The 20,721-nt window shown below is 30.5% G+C and overlaps 1 protein-coding gene across 7 annotated transcripts in view; it reads left to right on the top strand.

Moving 5' to 3' along the window:
• LOC126760554 (optomotor-blind protein) overlaps window positions 1-20,721 on the top strand; it is a 279,713-nt gene that overhangs the window by 71,967 nt on the left and 187,025 nt on the right. The window lies entirely within an intron of this gene.

The raw sequence follows: 20,721 nt of genomic DNA, 5'->3' as shown, positions 1-20,721 counted from the left end.
GCATACATTTTCGTTGATTTGCCGGCAATTTGCGTAAATGCGTGAGAAATAGCTGGACGGTGGCAACAAATAATGGCAGCTAGATAGAGAGAGTAGGTGAAAAAGTGTATTAAAGAAGGGATGGGTGCAAGTGAGTGCAAGCAAGAACAAGAAAAAATGCTTACTTTGGTTGCAACGTAGCGCAATACCCTGCACAAATACAAAATTTGCTGTTTTCAGCGCTCAGTTTGTATGGCGGCTATATGCTATAGTGTTCCGATTTGAATAATTTCTGCAGAGCTTGTAGCTTTGCCTTAGATAATTATATGTGCCGAATTTCCTGAAGATAGCTCGTTAAATAAAAATGTTTCCATATAAGAACTTGATTTTTATCGATCAGTTTGTATGACAGCTATATGCTATAGTGGCCCGATCTAAACAATTTCTTCGGATATTGCACTATTGTCTAAGTTAATAACTCATGTAAAATTTCGTGAAGATATCTCGTCAAATAAAAGAGTTTTTCATACAAGAACTTGATTTGGACCGATTAGTTTGTATGGCAGCTATATGCTATAGTAGTGCGATCTCAACAATTTCTTCGTGGATTGTAGTGTTGCCTAATATAATAATAAATACCTAATTTGGTGAAGATAACTCGCAAAATAAAAAAGTTTCCCATACAAGAACTGTCGGTTTCGACAAGTGGGCAGCTTCTTCTAGGTGTTGCAAACTTCGTGGTAAACTTCATCATACCCTGTTCAGGACATATAAAGACCATGCTTGAGCAGTCCGTAAGGCTACATGAAATTACTTCTTTCCAACTTCAAAACGAAATCTATTAATGTTAAAATAATTTATATTTAATAGCCGGCAACTTGCAACATGCCACATATAACTATGAATATGCCGTTTTTGTTGTTATTATTTGTTGCAATAAAACCTGTGTCACATGCCAATGCAATTATTGTGTAAATACTTAATGGGCTTCCAACTGCATACGGTCAATTGCTGGTCGATCAGCTAACCAAATGTGGTCAAATAGTGTGGCACTCGTAGACACTTGCAACACTTTGCTGGTTTTTGTTGCTAGCCATTTTGGTTTATTGTTTGGGCTTGCACTCCACTCGCTGCCGCAGTTTACAACTTAACACATTCATAATTTTAACACAGTTAGAAAACGCCCACCGTGACCCGCATATGTGGGTCTCAGGCGGCCATCGTAGTTTCCACCCCAACCATGCATTATTGAAACAAAAACTTTTCAAACTTTTAATGACTGCCACAATTTCACTTAATAACAGCAACAAAATCGTTTCAAGTAAACAGTTTTGTATAATTTTCACTGTAAGTTTGAAGCCGTTGAACTTTTTTTGACCACATATGCCCCTTAAGTTGTCAAATATTCTAGTTTTGTATTCACTTTAATGGTTCATTAAGTTAAAACTTGTGACATTCGTGCCGCAAACTATCAAATACTTAACAATTAATTAACTAATTGTTGTTTTTGTTTTCGAGCAGTTGTTGTAGTTTACACGTAAGCTTGTAGTCCCGAGGGAGTTCGACTGGAACAGGCGTAGAACACTTGAACCTCAGACGAAAGTTCTCATTATACTTAGTTAAGCATAAGAGGGTTGATGTTGAACAGCTGGGCTGAGAAGTAATACAGTTATGAGCGATGATGGGATGGTTATTGAGCACATCCTTGCTGATAAGTTCTAAAGCAGTCAAAGTCTTAAAGTTTTTCTAGACAAGGTTGGGTGATGCTCGAGTCCTTAGCGTACTTAAGCAGTTAGTTGCCTTTCAAGCCAGTCTTTTCGTCAGATAAAACTTCAGATAAGCTAATGAATCACTAGATCACTGAGAAAATTTGGGCTAGAGCACTTTTTTGAGAGCATAAAGGATACTCTTGAAATATTTCGAGCTAAAAGTTTCTAGACAAATTTTAGCAAAGCTAATGAATGATGACAACACTGTCGAAATTTTGTTTACAGCACTGTTTTGAGAGTAGAAATGGTTTTCTCGAAAAGTTTTGACCTCACCTAGAATTCGTGGGAAAATCTTTAGAAAAGCTAATCGTGAAAGTTTCGTTAGAGCACTTTTTTGAGAGTAGAAAACTCTGTTTTAAGAAAATTTCAACTTCACTTAACCTAACATTTACTATACAAAGCTTCAGAAAAGCTAATGGAATAATATACCAAGATTTTCTGGGAGTACAGAGCTATCTCTTAAGAAGTGTCGAAGTAACATAATCTAAAAATAAATACTATAAATGTATGGATAAAGCTTCAAACAACCTTAGTGGGCTCGAAACCACTGAATAAAATTCGATTAGAAAGCTTCTCTGAGAGAAGAAAGCTCTCGCAGGAGTACATAGCTCATTCCTAAGAAGTTTCGGACTAACACAACCTACAAATGTTTCAATATAAATAAAGTTGCAGAAAAACTTAGTAGGCACGAGACCACTTTGGAAAATCCGAAAGAGCTTTTCTGAGAGTAGAAAGCTCTCTAATGCGCTCCTCAACCAACTATTGGAACAAAAATACTTTAATAAATGATTTTTCTGGTAAAATTGTTAAGAACAACCCAAAAAGCTTTACTCAAACCCAAAAAAAAGTGTAACTATTATGAAATCACCGCGTGGTCGCATTCAATTTATTAAGCATAAAAGAGATAAAAGTGCAAAAATAAATAAAAAGAAATGAAATAAAAATGCAAAAGCACAACGAAAGCAGCCAAAGTGCCATAAAAGCATGGGGGTATACGGCCATAAAACGAAAAAATACGAACAACAAACACACGTACACACACAAGGGTCCATACAAAAGGATGCCCTTTATAAGCACACATGATGATTAGGGGAGTACTTGTTGGCAAAAACCAACCGGTTTGGGGAGGGCAAAACATGAAAGGCAACGGCCAAAGAAGCGGAGCGTCTCTCTGGCGCCAGGCTCCACACATATGCCGGTCATAAAAGTATAAAAAGCACACATGCATACAAACGCATATGCGGCGGCCGGAGCTGGCGCAGAAGAATCAAAGATTCCTTTTTTCGATTGTCCAACGCAAAGCAGCGCTGAAGATGATGGCCAGAGCCAGCAGCGAACCAAAACAAAAAAGTATGTGAAAAAACAGAAAAAAATATATAGAAAGGTACAAATAATAAAATCGAGCCAAAACGAGCGATTTAACAACAAGCAGCAACAACAACAACAACTGACGTTTCAACGACTGCCAAATGATCAGAACAATGAGGAGTTTCGGCGCGGCAAACAAAAGGACGCGCTGATATCTGCCAAACTGACCGCTAAAGCAGGCACGATTTATACAGCACAGCGCAGCTTACAAAGCAAGCAGCAAATGACCTACAACAACAGTGGCAACAACAACGTGCTGAGTTGCGCTTGAGCTTTAGCGCAAATTTGTTGGCCTTTAAATGTGACAAACCAACGAAAATTGAAGTAGTTAAAAGGCAGCGGGGATAAATATTGGCAGCAACACTTTTTGTATGTGTATGTGTGTGTGTGTTGGCGCTTTGAGGGCACTTTTGACATATCAGCAGCAATAATAAGTTGCGCTCGTTGAGTGTCAGGCGTACAAAATGCGCGGCAACCGCAAGTTTTGAAGGGTTTATGAGCGCGAAGTGAAGGAAGAATTGAAAAGAAAAATCAAAAATAAAAAAATAAAAATATTGTATATAGAAAAAAATATATGTATAAAAAATTAAAATAATAAAAATTAATAAAATAAAAATCAAATTAAAATTCTAAAAAATTAAAAAATAAAAAAAATTAAATTAAATAATTACAAAAAAAAAAAAAAAATGATTTTAAATTTTAATAATATTAAAACATTAAAAAATGATTAAAGTATGAATTAAAAAAAAATAAAAATTTTAATTAAAAAAATTTTTAAAAATAAATTTCAAATTTAAAAATTTATTAATATTATTTAAAATTTATTATATAAAATTAAAAAAAAATATTTTTTTTATTAGTTTAAATAATATTAATAAATTTTTAAATTTGTTTTTTTTAAAAATTTTTTTAATTGAAATTTTTATTTTTTTTAATTCATACTTTAATCATTTTTTAATGTTTTAATATTATTAAAATTTAAAATCATTTTTTTTTTGTAATTATTCTTTTAATTTTTTTTATTTTTTAATTTTTTAGAATTTCAATTTGATTTTTATTTAATTTAATTTTTTTAATTAAATTTATTTTTTTATTCATACTTTAATAATTTTTTAATGTATTAGTACTATTAAAATTTAAAATATTTTTTTTTTAATTTTTGTAATTATAAATTAATTTTTTTTTTAAATTTAATTAATTAAAATTTAATTAGTTATAATTTAATTAATTAATTTAATTTAATTTAAATTAATTTTAACTTAATTTAATTAATTACGATTTTAATTTAATTTAATTAACTAATTTTTAATCGTTAAAAAATCGAATTTAATTAAAATTTTTATGTTTTTTTAATTTTATTAATTTCTTTTTAATTTTTAATTTTTAAAATTTTACATACATATGTATATTTTTAATTTACATAAAAATATTTTTCCATCCCACACATACAAATTCGACGTAGAATCACTAAAAGACTTTCATTTGCCACGAAAGCAGCAACACAAGTCAAAACAATTGATGACAGGAAATGCGCAACAAATCAATACGCGCACGCGGCAAACTGGCGACCGCTTTTATCAGCGCGCTCAAGCGACAATTGCTTATCTAGTGGCCACAAATACACACATACTCACACACGCACACGCACTCAAATGTGACTTCATAAAACTGCATTGCAATGAAAGTGAAAAACGATAGCAAATGCGCAACAAAAACAAAAACAAAGCGCAATTTTAATGCAGAAAGGCGGCAGGCAGCCAGCGACTGCAAACTCTTTGATCTGTCAGCGCGTATCTAGGAAATGTTTGTCACATTCATTGAACCGCTAATTCATCGATTTTGACATTTTCGCATGTGCGGATGCGCCGCTGCACGATAAAACAAAAAACCACAAAAAACAAATAATAACAACAACAATAAAATGCGTCTTGTGGCCAACACGCAAGCACAGACTCACTTTTGGCGCTCGCTTTTGCGAAATTTGTCGTGCAGACTTTCTGCGCCTGCGCGTTGTTGGCCGTTTTGTTGGCGCCCTTTGGCGCTTATCGCAGTCGGCAGCAGCAACGTGAAAAAACGCACACAAAAATCGCCTGCAACATTGAATTCTGTGTGTTTTTTGGGCTACAATTTGGTGCGCGCGCAGCCACTTTTTCGCAGCAAATTGTTATGTTGTACCAAAACAGCAACAACAACAAGTCATTAAAACGAAATATAAAAATTTCGCTTGCCCTTGGCGGCGCCACTGCTGCCATGCAGTGAAGAAATGTGCGCAAAGGCCGCGCAGCAACTTGTTTTCGCACAAAAAAAATGCTGCCACAAGACAATGTTGTACATTGTGGTAACAACGCGTCAGCACATTATTGGCGTCATAATGATTATTGTTGTCCATCATGTGCTATCACACGCAGCAGAGCTGCAGGAATTGTTAGCGCGCATGCGCGGTCGGCGCAGTGAGTTCCCCAGTGTGATTCCCGTGATAGGTCCATAGACACTGCTTTGTCGCTTGCAAATTGACAAATTTTTTGTTTGACAAACTTTTTTTATATAAATATATTTTATCAATTTATGTAATGACTCAACAGTAAAAAAACGGATTTAAAAATTTTAAATTTTGAAAAAATTTTCGATATTTTTAAAAAATTTCAATATTTTTAATTTATAAAAGTAATTTATATAATATTTTTAAGAAACTAAAAATTACAATTTTTACAAAAAATTCTACAAAAAAAAGTGCAAAAAATTGTTAAAATTGAAAATAAAAAAATTATTATTTTTTGAAAGATTTTGAAAATCGAAAATCAAAACTTAAAAAAATTATTTGACAATTTTAACTTGTTAAAGAAATAATTTTTTGAAAACTTTTAAAATTAGCAAATCAAATATAAATAAAAGGATTTGATAAATTTAAATTATTTTTGGAAAAAATCAATATTTTAAGTTTTCAAAATTAATTTATGTCATTATTTTAAGAAACTGAAAATAAAAATTATGCACAAAATTTTAAAACTGTAAATTTAAAAAAAAATTAAAAAAAGATAGATACAAAAAATTACAATTTTTGTTAAAAAAAATGTAACTATTCATGCATATAAAATCTGTTCTTCCGTAATCTTCTATAATAAAAATTTTCAAAGTAAAAATTAAAAAGAATTTTTGAAAAATTATCAAAAATTAAATTTGAAAAATTTTTAAAAAGTATAAAAAAATTAAAAAAAAATTCTGTATATTTAAAACAAAATAAATAATTCTTTTTTAAATTTTATAAATAGAAAATAAAAAGTAAAAGAAATAATTGAATTAAAATTGTTAAAAAACATAATTTTTAAAACTAGAAAATCAAAAAAAAAATCAATATTTTCAATTTTTTAAATTAAATTACACAATTCAATTTAAAAATTAAAAAAAATATTTGAAAAATTATCAAAATTTAATTGAAATTTTTTTTAAAAGTTTAAAAAAGTATTAAAAAATAAAAAAATTTAAATTTTAAAACTAAATAAATAATTCTTTAAATTTAAAACTAAAAAAAAGTAAAAGAAATTTTCGAAAATTATTAAAATAAAAAGTAAAAGAAAAACTGAAAAATAAATATTTTAAAAAAATAAAATAATTTTTAAAACTAGAAAATCAAAAAAAAAAAAATTCAATATTTTCAAATTTTTAAAATTAAATTACACAAGTTTCTAAGAAACAAAAAATGAAAATAAAATTAAAACTATGTAAAAAGTTTTAAAATTGTTTATTTAAAAATATTTATAAAAGTTATAAAAAAATACAATTTTCTTTAAAAAAAATGTAACTATTCATGCATATAAATTTTGTTCTTCCGTAATTTTTTATAATAAAAATTTTTAAAGTAAATATTAAAAATCAGATTTAAAAAATTATCAAAAAATAATTTTGAAAAATTAAAAAAAAATTAAAATTTGAATAATTAAAAAAAAATTAAAATTTGGAAAATTTAAAAAATAATTAATATATGAAAAATTTTCAAAAAATTAAAAATTTTTATCATAAAAAAATTATGGAAGAAAAAATTTCATATGCATCAATAATTTAATTTTTTAATGAAATTTTATAATAAAAAATTACATATAAAAATTTCCTTAGCGACTTTTCACAAGACATAAGAGTTTCTTATAAAGACTAATGTGTGTATATAAATATATGCAAAACCATCAAATTTTATTATTTCCCATCCGCTAATTAGCCACTGAGTTCATTTGAAAGGGTTCACTGCATTTCTTACTTCTTCCAACTCTTCCTTTCAAGCACAAAAAAATTGCGGTTAGGATTCGGGTATACTCTTCACAGTTGCCTAACCTTTATAACTTCATTTTAATAGCGACCTAATATTAATATTTGAATTTTAATACGAGCATTTACTAATATTAATAGCAGCTGTCAAATGCCAGCGAACACAAGATTAAAACCTTAAGGAATTTTGCAATAAAATGTAGAAACTAAAATGAAAATGATTATGAAAATTAAAAATTATTCAAAAATTATCAGCTCAATCGGTTAGAGAACTTTTTCTCTTCAAGCAGCCCACTACCTTTCAATCGAAGCCTAACCTTAGCCACGCATTTTCCGCAGAAACACCCGCTCACAGCTCAATTTAGTCAACTTAATTCAGCCAATTAATTTAACTGTCCAGCAAAAGGGTTTCCATTCACCAATTAAGACTCGGCTCTCACATTAAAGCGCGTAGAAATGCAAATGTATACTTTTCAATTAGATAAAACATGCGTTAACCGAATTTTTACAACCGAAAAAATTTGAATGCGCACTCTTTGACTTTTCACTAATCATAAAAATTTCGGCTGCGGCGCGGCAAGTGGCCATACGGACATTTAAATTAATTAATTAAAATTAATATGCTATGAAATTTTGGGTTGCTGACGAGTGAGCAATAAATCAACGCCTAATTAAGAGCGCTGGCAATGCGGGGGAAGGCATACAAGAAATGGAGGTAGCAACAACAAAAAAATTATAAGAAAACAAAAAAAACAGTTAGTGAGCTATCAACAACTGCGACGGCGCACTCATCAGCACATCAAGCGGTGGCAGCATTAGGCTTTCTAATCTTATCTCGCGCGCTAACTACCCCCGCTGCTGCCGCCGCTAACCACTACCAGCTACCTGCGGTGTGGCAGCGGCGACTCAAGCGGCAACGTGCACCTGCGCTCCGCCGCACATTTCAAGCATTTCCATTTTATGCGCCGCTATTGGGAAGTTTTATCATTGCTGCGTTCGTTGCTGTTGTTGTTGATAGCCGGAAGTTGCGTTTAAACGCTGCTAATTGCCAGCTAAATATGGTGAGAAATTAAACGAGCAAAACGGCGAATAACAATAAAAATAACAATGGCCATAATAGTTAGAATATATTAATTGAAAAAAAAATAATAAAAAAAAAAATTTAAAAAAATGCAAAAAAATAGAAAAATATAATAAAAAAAATTACAAAAAAAAAAAATAAAAAAATATAATAATAAAAAAATTACAAAAAAAAAGAAATTAATATTGCTGTTGTACAAAAATGCCACTTGCCTTCCCTACATATGTAAGTATGTATATGTGTGCTCAGTTGGTCGTAGCGGAAAACTGAAATTGTTTGGCAAACCTTAAATGGTTTGGCAAAGCCGAAATGCCGACAAACGCCAACGCCAGTCGCTGCTAACAACATTACTAACTGTAAAAAACACAAACATTAAACTTTATGTTGCCTTATGCAGAGTTGAGTTGCCAACAGCGCGTGCAAGGCCATTGGAAAATTAGGAAATTATGCAAAACAAAAATAAAATAAATAAAAGAAAAAATAAAAATAAAAAAAAAATTAATTAAAAAAAAGAAATAAAAACATAAAATAAGTGAAAAATAAAAAACAATAAAAAACAAAACTTCGGTCGCGCAGCAGCTAGAATATCCTACACAGATAAAGAAGTTTACCTAAAAAACAAAGCTTGTATGGTAGCTACATAAAATAGTCATTCGATCTGAATAATTTTTCCGGAGATTGTAGGTTGGCTCCGAAAAATAATCCATGCCAAATATCGTGACAATATCTCATCAAATAAAAAAGTTTTTTATACAAGAAAATAATTTTAAACATACAGTTTGTATGGCAGCTATATGCTATAGTGGCCCGATCTGAACAATTTCTTCGGAGATTGTACCGTTATTTTAGACAATGCTCCATAATAACTTTAGTCAGGATATCCCGTCGAATAAAAAAGTTTTGCCCACAAGTACTTAATATTGAACGTTCAGTTTGTATGGCAACTATAAGCTATAGTGGTCTGATCTTAGCCATTCCTTTGGATATTGCATCAATTTTCTAGGCAATCATTCATGTCAAATATTGTGGCAATATCTCGTCAAATAAAAAAGTTTTTCATACAAGGAATAACTTTAAATGTTCAGTTTATATGGCAGCTATATGCTATAGTGGTCCGATCTAAAACAAATTCTTCGGAGATTGTACCGTTTTGTTGGATAATAATCGATACTAAATTTCGTGCAGATATCTCGTCTAATAAAAAAGTTTTCCATACAAGTACTTGATTTTTATTGTTCAGTTTGTATGGCAGCCATATGCTATAGTGGTCCGATATCGGCAATATCGACAAATGCGCAGCTTCTTGGGGAGAAAAGTACATGCGCAAAATTTCAGATCGATATCTCATAAACTAAGGGACAATTTTGATAGAACTAAGGTTAGGTCCCTTCTTGAAATTATAAATCATAAATTTTCGAAACTAATAAAATAATAAATTCTCGTAATAAAAAAATAAATTAATGTGCAGTACTTCAGTATGAGTAAAATTAATGTTTCAATTATTTTTCAGCGCTACCACTACTTTCTGTCTCACTGTAGGCATGCCATCGGCTGTTCACGCTTCCCGCTTAGCGTTGATGGCTTGTTGACGTTGATTTAATGACGTTGTTAACAAAATTGTTGCAAGCGATACATAAATAAATAAATAAAAGGAAAATTTCATAGAAAATTTTCACAAATTAACATCTCCGAAGCCGCTCAGCCGTGCAACGCCTTTGCTACGCCTATTTATAAATATAAAGTACGCACTCGCGCGCGCTCCCGCTCCCGTTGATGATAAGTGATGCGCGATAAGCGCGCTTCTGCCGGTCTTTAAGCCGTTGATTTCGTTAGTGTTGCGCGCGCTTGTTTTAGCTGCTGCCAACTGAAGCGTACAGCCATTGAGTGCAGCAATTTTTCACAGGTACGAGATATAAGTGGAAAAGCGATAACAATTTTGGAGGGTGACCAGGTGGGAGTTATGTTCTGAAGGTTGTTGTATTTATGTACAAATATTTATCAGTTTTTTGTTGTTGTTGTTGAGCGAGATGCGTGCCTGAAAGACTACTTTATATTCCAAAAAATATTGAATCAATTACTTCTGTGGAGTTTGGAGGTCAGAGAAATGGAACCCCTCCTGATTCGGATATTTATGAAGCCTTATTTCATACACAATTGTTAACACTTGTGACTGCGCCAAGTCTTATTCATGACGGAACAGACTTTGGAGAAGCTATATATTTCCGCAATCTTATTTTAGAAGAAGGTGCCTGTTTCGAAACTCTGTAGACCAAAGCTTCTTTTTGGCATCACAACTTCGAAAGCTTTCATGTCAAGCTTTGGAGCTTTCGAATTTCTTTTCAATATTAAATTTTAGACTCTCGAAAATGAGTGTGAAAAAAAGATTTAATTCCAAAAGCTCACAGGTCAAGTTCCGGAGCTTTCGATTTTTTTTTCAGTATCCCCTTTAATCCATCGAAAATGACGGTCTAACTAAAGAAGTGATGCTAACTGCTGGATCTTTGTACTTGTATTTTGATAAATCAAGCTTTCACTTAGCCGTAAACTGTTGCAGAGCTTTCACTCATTAACTGATAGAGTACAGTACCTCATAAATAAGACCAATTCCACTGCAGCGGAAGCTGACTATGCTGTCATTGTACTTGTGGACCAGTCAAATATAGCTTTAACGCGCCGTAAGAGCTTTAAGAGCTTTCACTTTTCGAGCTAAAAGTTGCCATATTTCACGGACTCGCCCTTAGATCATCTTTTATTATATTTTCTAGTCCTCCGAGAGCTTTCATAGTATTTATGGTCTCTTAACGATATAACGAACTCGATGTTACGTTAGGACTCAATGTTGCGATGGACTTTAGGGACTCAAGTATAGAATCTTCGTTTCTTCTAGCTGAAACAGATTTTCGTACCGAGCTTCATCGCCATTTTTCGATATGAATATTTGATTTTATTTGAGGAAAAATAGGTTCCACAAGATTTCAGACGCCTTAAGAATGTCTTATAGTTATTCGAGAGAAAATTTGGAATGCAGAATTACACTCGAGAGGTTCGAAATTATCTTCCAAAAAACTTTTTTATAGAAAATAAGTATTTTCCTATCAACTTTATATTTGTTCTGACATTGAGCTTTGAGCTTACGTTCCATTGCCTAGAATTTCGATACCTAACGAGCTTTCTCCTTTATACAGGACCTTAATAGATTTATTGATTAGAAAATAAATATTTTCTATAAATTTTATAATTTTATTGGCACTTAGCTTTGAGCTTATGTTCCACAGGCTAAAATTTTGATGCAGAAATATATTTGGTGAGTCAAAATCGTCTTCCTAAAACATTTTGTTTGTAAAGAAAGTGTTTTTCTATAAATTGTATGTTTTTGCAGACGCTGTGCTTTGAGCTTGTGTTCCACTGCCTAGAATTTCGATAGCTAGTGAGCTTTCGTACATATCTTCTACCTAAATCTTTGCCTTAAGTCAAAAATTTTAGTTTTCTGAAATGTAGTTTAATATTTTCATTCAATTTTTTGAGTTCCCAATTCTTTTGAAGCAGCTGCCCGCGCTTTTTAGATCTCTATAATTCAATAATACATTCAGATGCCTTTCAAACTGCTATCATTCAATGAAATCAATGCTAGTTCAGCTTACGCGCAGTCGCCAGCGCTGCTGTCCGCTTAAATTTAGCACACTTCATTGTCTTGCCGGCGCTCTGATTTCTTAGAAGGTGACTTAGAAGCAATAAATTGCCGGTTTAAGCAGTAAAGAAATTAAAAAAAAAAAAAAAAAGATTCTTAAAGTGAAAAAGAAAATATTTGAAAAGGGAAAAAAAGATTTGAAAGTAAAAAAAAACTCTTTGATATATTGAAAAATTATCTTTAAATAGCAAGCGAATACCCGCGAAGTGACATCGATTAGCAAATGAAGCGCACCGCTTAAATCCGCACAAGTGGCGCGTCGTCTGCAGGCCACGTTGAATCCTTGCGCAACTGAAGCGCGAATTTGCCACGAGTCAATGTTGAGCAGATAGAAAAAAAATGTTTAAGCTTGCAAAAGGCGCCGCCGCACAGAAATGTGGAAAAGGAATCAAAAAATACAAAAAGGAACTGTTTCAGCTCATTTGAACATCCGCTGGCAGCGCTCATTTTCATTTCAGTGAATCCGGTGAGCGCATTGATTAGTGAACTTGATAAATTTTGTCTGATTTGTTTCGAATTTGAAAAGATAGATAACTAGTATTGATGTTAACTGCCTAGCGCTTGGTGGAAGAAGATTCAGGAAAGCTTCATTTCAGAATAAGTATACTTTTAGCCTTCACTGTACTGTAGAACCTTGCTAAAAAATTTCGCATACATTTCTTGCACACTACATGCACTGTGAGCTGCTTGATAAGTGGAAACCTGGTATCTCCAACAACTTGTCTACGCTTTTGTACCAACTAAACTGAGCGCCTACTACCTGCCACCACAAACCGTCCAACAAACCCTCACTATCGCTAGCCGCGCGCAATAAACGCACAATGAACCGCCGCCATTCACTATTTAGCGCTTAGCCACTCACGCATTTAGATTTGCATTAAAGCACAATAAACGCGCCTTTGATGCCTGTGCGACGTTGCTAATTTATTATGATGATTATTATTACTATGCCACCACATTTACATACATATATGTACGCGCAATAAATATTTACATATAATAGCGCGCATGCTTTGGTTGGTCGCTTGATTATTGCGCGTGGTCAGCCTTTTTATACTTTACAGCTCAACCAATCAATCGGCCAAGCGCGCCACTAGCCACTGGCTGGAACGTGTGAGTGAGCGCGCCTGCCGCGCCCCGCCGCCAACACCCACTAGCGCGCGCCCACAAGCTGTTTGTGGCTTTGCGATTTAGCGTTATTTTTTGCATTACTGCCGCTTTCAACCAACATTTTTTTATTGATGGCTCAGCAATTACATTAAATTGGCAGTGATGCGTAGCATATACCGGCGGCTTTAATGAGCAAGCGCGCGCACACACAAACAAATATACGCTGACTGTAGTGAAGTTAGCCACAAGCGCGCCACAAAGCAAGCGAGTCGGTTTCGCGCTTTTGCCGTCTAGCTGGCTGCTAAAAGCGCTATGAAATTGAAATTGTAAATGTAGTGCGCGCGCTTGTTGTTGTTGCAGCGCAAAAATGTGTGCGCGCACGCCAAACGTGATCGTAATGAAATGTCGAATTTGCGGGCGCGTCCAAATCAGTGCAGCCGCCTTGATGGACATGCAATTTATGTATGTATGTATGTGTGCTTTGGTGCTTGAAATGTGTTAAATAAGTACAAACCAGCGCATATTTATAGAAAAATGGCTGCTAGACGCGGAGCCGCCAATGCTCGGTAATGACGGGCGAGGCGTAACATGAAAAAAGACGAAAAATAACAAAACAAGTAAAAGGGATAAAAAAAAATTTTAAACAAAAAAATTAATAAAATCGAGAAAAATAACAAAAACCAAAAATAAATAAAAAGTATGCAAAAAAAACGAAAAATTGGAACGCGTGTTACTAAAGCTTTAAATGAACTCATTACGCCGCCTTTGCCGCTGTGGTAGCAATTTCAGCGTCTCAGCGTTGCTGGCGGCTTTGGCAGTGCGCTTTTTGAAATTTTTATTAATTTCGCTTTAATTTCGATTTAATTTTGCTTACGACTGAAAGCCCAGTAGCTAGTGTCGCTTTTTAATTTATGCTGTAATTTATTATTGTATAAATTGTTATAAATAAAAAAAAAAATAATAATAATTTTGCTTAATGTGAAAAATATGAAATTTTTTGCTATAAACTGTTTTTATTTTCCTTGTCTATTTTATTTGTATTTTTTGCATTTTTGGAATATTTTTGTACTTTTCACTTTTTCTGTAATATTTGTAAATATTTTTTTATTTTTCACTTTTTCTTTTAATTTTTGAAATATTTGTTTTTATTTTTTTTTTGTAATTTGTTACATGTTCTGTATATTTTGGTATGCAATTTTGCTTTATTTTGAAAATTTATTTTTTAATTATTTTTATTTTTTATTTTTTTAATTTTTTTAAATTTTTTTAATTTTTTTAATTTTTTTTTTTAAATTTTTTTTACAATTTTTTAAATTTTTTTGTCTTTTAATTATTTGTTATTTGCTCCAAAAATCGAAAATTAATTTTTTCATTTCTTATTGCTCGGCCCTTGTCTTTGCCTTTTCCCCCACAAAGTGTGAAAGAAATTACTTTCAATAGGCATTAAGAAATTAAAATTCTACAATCAAAACTATTAAAATATTGTCAGCCACATTTAAGCGGATTTCTCGGAAATTACGCGGCTGCAATATTCAAAAAAAATTTAAAAGTAAATTAAAAAAAAATATTCCAAACACTCGTAATTAATTCAAAAAAGATCACTTGCGCTTAAAGCGAGCAGTTAGTTGCTAGAAATCACGTTTGCAAGCGCACAAGCAGCCAAACGCACACGCACACAACTAATATTCACACTCACACACACACACATACATATACAGCCGAACATTTTCCACTCAGCCAACGCACGTCGCACACATTTGTCGCGTCAATTTTATGGTTTATTAAATTAAAGCGTCGAAAATCCCAAACAACAGCAACAACAACAGCAGCTACAACATATTAGTTGGCGCAAAAGAAATGCTCATAAATGTGGCATGCTACAGGATGCATATTAAACATAACTAAGGCAACCAGTGCGCGCTGTAGTTGCCATTGTTAGTATGTGTGTGTGTGTGTGTCGGTATGTCTGCTGGCAGTCTCTCTTTGCTTGTTGGCCTGAAATTCACTGGAAAAACTGTAATTGGCTGGCGTTGTGTTGGAAAATTTTTCAATTGGAAGTGTTTTTGAGAAGTAGTCATAAAATTTGATTTCTTTGTAACAGTAGCAACAACATGAATTGGGTCATATATGTATGTATGTGTAACATGCAAGTAGATTAGAAAAAAAGAATTATTAAAATTATAAAAGAAAAATTATTAAAAATAGGTTAAAATTATAGTAATACATAATATTTTAAAAATTTAAAAGATAAACTTTGCGTATATATTTTTGGACAAAATAATAATAATTTTCGTAATAAAAAATTTATTTAGTAAAAAAACCAATAAAAACTATTTTAATATTTGATAAAGTATAAAGAAAAATATTACAAAAATTTTTGTTCTAAAAAATAAAAATTTTTGTAATATTTTCCTTTAAATTTTACCAAATATTAAAATAGTTTTTATTGGTTTTTTTACCAAATAAATTTTTTATTACGAAAATTTTTATTTTTTCTGTTCTAAAAAATAAAAATCTTTTACAAAAATCAATTTTTTTCTCAAAATAAAAATTTAAGTAGATTAAAAGAAAATAATAATAAAAGTTATTTTAAAATTTTGATAAACAAACTTAGAAAAAAATTTCAAATCGATTATAATAATAATATTTTTTCTTAAAAAAATATTAATTAAAAATTTTTCTAACTGTCGAAATAGTGTTATTTATTATAATAAATAAAAAAAATTAATTAAAATAGTTTTCAAATTATCTAAAACTTTTCTTCTAAAATGTTGACAATTTTAATTTGAAAAATATTTTTTTTTCAAAAACAAATTAAATTTTAATTTTAAAAATATTTATTTTATAGGAAAAATTGTATTAGCATATTTAAAGAAATATTGCAACAATACAAAGAGTCTGAAAATAAAAAGATTAAAAAAAGTTTGAAATCAAAAATTTTCAAAAAAAAAAAAAAAAAAATTTTTAATTAAAAAAAATTTAAAAAGAATAATTAAAACTAAATATAATAAACAAAAATTAAAAAAATAATTCATACATATATTTTTTGCTAAATTCGAAACTAAACAACATAAAAATTTGTTTGCATATAAATATACATATACATATATACATACATATGTATAATAACATTTAAAAAAAAAAAACAATTCTAAAAAAACAAAAAAATAATATGAAAATAAAATAAAAACTCCAAAAAATCAATAAAAAATATAAATGAAAAAAAATAAACACCAACATACATACATACATATGTATATTTACATTAAAAGTACTCAATAAAAATAATGAGAAAAATAATAAATTTTAAGAAAAGCTATATTACAAAATTTTAAAAAATTAAACTTGCAAGTATCAAACGTTTTTAATTTTTTTTTAATAATTCTTTTCATAAAATTTTTTTAATAAAATTATTTTAATAAATTATTTTAATAAATTTTTTTATAAAAATTTGTTTAAAAAAAATTTTTTTTTGAATACATTTTTTTTAATAATTTTTTTTAATAAATTTTTTTTTATTTCAAAAACATAAATAAAATTATTATAGAATTGAAAAAAATATTGTTTTCTATATTTCAAAAGTTCAAATTAAATTGTTGCAGAGATTAAAATTTTTATAAAAAAGTAAATTTTCAAAGAGGAAAGTAAATATAGAAAATAGCAAAAAAGGGTACAAAACAAAAAAAAATGAAACCGGCGAAGCTAATCAGAGTGAATCAAGTAAGCGAAGCACGAATTAAAAAAATAATAATAATGAAACAAAAAAAAAAACAACTAAAAAATAACTATGAAAAAAATTAAAATAATAAAAAGAAATAAAAATAATTAAAAAAAAAAATAAAAAGAAATTAAAAAAATAATTTAAAAAAATATTGAAATAATTGACAAAAAAATTAATATATGAAATAAAATCCAAATTATTCGCGCTGAAATCGCAGCTTAGCTGCTGCCCGCCAGACAGCTCATCGCGTGTAGCTTAAAAGTGAGATTTGTTATGAATGAATTTTTGATCAAATCATATGCTACAGCTTAGCTGTGTATTGGTGTTGCTGTTGTTGTAAAATTTTTTGCTGCATACATTTGCAGTGTTGCTGCTACCATTTTAGTAAGAGCGCGTTTTGCTGTTGTTTTCGATTTGTTGTTGTTGTTGTAATTTTTTTATTATTGTTGTTGTTATTTTTTGTTGTTGCTGTTATGCTACCATTTTAGTAAGAGCGATTTTTGATTTGTTGTTGTTGCAATTTTTATTATTGTTGTTGCAATTTTTATTAATATTGTTGTAATTTTTACTATGGTTGTTGTTACTTTTGTTATTGTTTTTACTTGTTTTTGTAATTTCTGCTGTTTCAACTTCAACGCGCGTCGGCAGCGACAAAAGCCAGCGAATTTGTCTTTGATTTTTTGTATTTTCTTAACACACACTCATACTCAAGCGACCATATATTCGAACGCACACACATACTAATGTAGTACTTGGATTCATTGTGGCTTAGCGCGCTGTGCGCTATTGAAAGTGTTGTTGTTAGTTATTAAATTATACAATTAAATATTCATAAAGCGTTTTGAGTTAACAAAAAGTGATTTTTCATACATATAAACATATGCACACACATACATATATGAGTACATGTGTATATATGTATTATTAGAGAGTTATCTTATATGTGCGACGCGCTCAAACAGCCAGCCATTGAAATTATTTTTGCTTGTGAACACATACTCCATTAGCCATATATAGTAGTATCATGCATGTATATATATTATATATATATGTGTGTGTGTAGGTATGCGTGTTTGCATTGCCATTGTCTGCTGTTGCCTGATGAGACATCATAAACTTGTCACTTTGCCTTTGTTGGCGTGTAAATATTGTGAAAATTATAAAAAGTAAAAACACAACAAAACAAAAACAGTTAAAAAATGCAAAAGAAAAACAACAACAACACATACTCGTATGTACGTATATAAAGCAGGTGGCAAGGCTGGTCAGCCAACGGCAAGCGCTATGTCGTGTTCGCGGCTGCTTGTATGGTAGTCGCGCGCTGCGTGGCTTTTTATGCGATTTTAAGAAATGCGAAATACTTGTAATATTATTAATTTAAAGTAAATGGGCGTGGCGGTATGGTAATGCAGAATGGCTTTCAATATTATGCAGAATAATGGTAATTTGTAACTACTGTTTGGTGTCATAAAAAGTGGAAAGAATTTTTGTTATAGCAATTAATACAAAAAAATTGCAATTATTACAAAAAAAAATCAAAAATATAAAAATAGCAACAAATACAGAAAATAATTTAAAATCAAGTAAAGTAAGCTTATTTTATGCTTTTCGTCAGTGAAAGCCTGTTTACTGTAAATTTATTTTAAGTTCAGAGCAGAAAATATGAAAATTAAGTAGGAAATTGTATGGGCGCTATATGTTATAGTCAGCCGATCTTTATGATTTTAAGCGTCAGCTTACTATATATAATAATTGAAAATTATGTGAAATTTGGTAAGATTTGCTGCATAATTGTAGGAGTTGTGATGAAAAGCCTTGTATTTGAACAATCGGTTGTTTGGGCGCTATATGTTATAGTCAACCGATCTGAACGAATTTCACACTCCACATTCTATATATAACATGTGATTAACGAACGAAATTTCTTGAGAAAATCTCTCCAATTATAAAAGTTATAAGAAAAAAACTTTTATTTGAAGAATCGGTTGTATGGGCGCTTTATGTTAAAGTCAACCGATCTTAAGGATTTTCAGTATATGCTTTTTGTATATGATAAATAAAATCTGAGTAAAATTTCATGACATGAGCTGCTTATTTGTAAGATTAAAAGCGAAAAATCTCATATGTGAAGAATCGGTTGTTTGGGCGCTATATGTTATAGTCAACCGATCTGCACGAATTTCACCGCACTAGTTCTATATATGATAACTAAAAATTGTGCCAAATGCTAAGCGTTTAATGACTGAAATGTAAGAGTTATAACGAAAAATCTCAAATCTGAACAATCGGTTATATGCCAGCCAGCTAATATAACCAACCGATCTTCGCGATTTTCACAGCACACATTTTATTTAAGCAAGTTAGTAAATACAGAAAATTTCATGTTTATAACTGCTTAAATGTGGCACTTATAGCGCAAAATTAAATAACTGAACAATCGGTTGTGCGTCTCCTACAAGTTACAGTTATGCAATATGCGTGATTTTCAATACCGATTTTTGCTTTGCCATAACAAGTAAATTTACAAATTTTCGTATCGATAGCTGCACAATTGTTGTAGTTATAGCTTAAGCTTCATGCTTCAGCACAAAATTTTGTATGGGCGCTATATGCTATAGTCATTCAATAATTCAATCATATCTTTAAAACATTACAAAACAAGAAAAAACGTGCAAATCGTTTAAACCGAAGCTATAATACAGTTTACAAATAAACAAGTTTTCATAGAAGAATATCATATAATATTAATCGGTAACTTTGTATGGCAGCTATATGCTATAGTGGTCCGATTTGAAAAAAATTTCCGGAGGTTATACTGTTACCATGAGCAACAATTTACGCCGAATTTGGTGTTGTTATCTCCTCAAATGAGAAAGTTTCCCATACAAGCACTTAATTTGAACGTTCAGTTTGTATGGCAGCTATATGCTATAGTGACCGATCTAAACCATTTCTTCGGAGATTGTAGTGCTGCTTTCGGTAATAATCAGTGCTAAATTTGGTGAAGATATCTGAACAAATAAAACAGTTTTCCATATAAAAACTTAGTTTTGATTATACAGTTTGTATGGCAGCTATATGCTATAGTGCACCGATTGGAAATTTTTTGCTCGGAGAATGTAGCATTGCTTTGCGCAAGAATCTATGCCAAATTTTGGAAAAATATATTGTGAAATAAAAACGCTTTCTATACAAGGGTTTTACTTAGACCTATCAGTTTGTATGGCAGCAATATGCTATAGTGTACCGATATTGGTGTTTTCGACAAATGAGTAACTACTTTGGAGGAAAAGAACTTGTGCAAAAATTCAGCTCAATAACTCAAAAATTGAGGGACTTGTGCAAGTATATACCCGCAGATAAAGGATAGCTAAGCGGACATACCTCCATCGGCACGGATTACACAAAAAAAATTTCAAAATACATTTCTTTAATTTTTGACAAATTATGTCTTAATAAAAAAAATTTTAATTAATAAAAAAAAAATATTTAAAAAAATTTTTAAAATTAGAAAAATTTAAATATTAATAAATTTTTAAAATTAATTTTTTTGAATTTAAATTTTTAAAATTAATATTTAATTTTTTTTAATTTTTAAAATTCTTTTTTAAATAATTGGTTTTTGTTAATTAAAATTGGAAAAATTTAAATATTAATTTTTTAAATTTTTCTAATAATATTTTTTACGTATTAAAAAGTTTTTTTAATTTTAAAAATTTTAAAATTTTTTTTTAATTATTAAATTTTT

The sequence above is a fragment of the Bactrocera neohumeralis genome, chromosome 5, assembly GCF_024586455.1.
Source record: "Bactrocera neohumeralis isolate Rockhampton chromosome 5, APGP_CSIRO_Bneo_wtdbg2-racon-allhic-juicebox.fasta_v2, whole genome shotgun sequence".
In the NCBI taxonomy this organism is placed as follows: Eukaryota; Metazoa; Arthropoda; class Insecta; order Diptera; family Tephritidae; genus Bactrocera; species Bactrocera neohumeralis.
The sequence above is the reverse complement of the archived record's forward strand: the minus strand, read 5'-3'. Positions and strand labels throughout refer to the sequence as shown.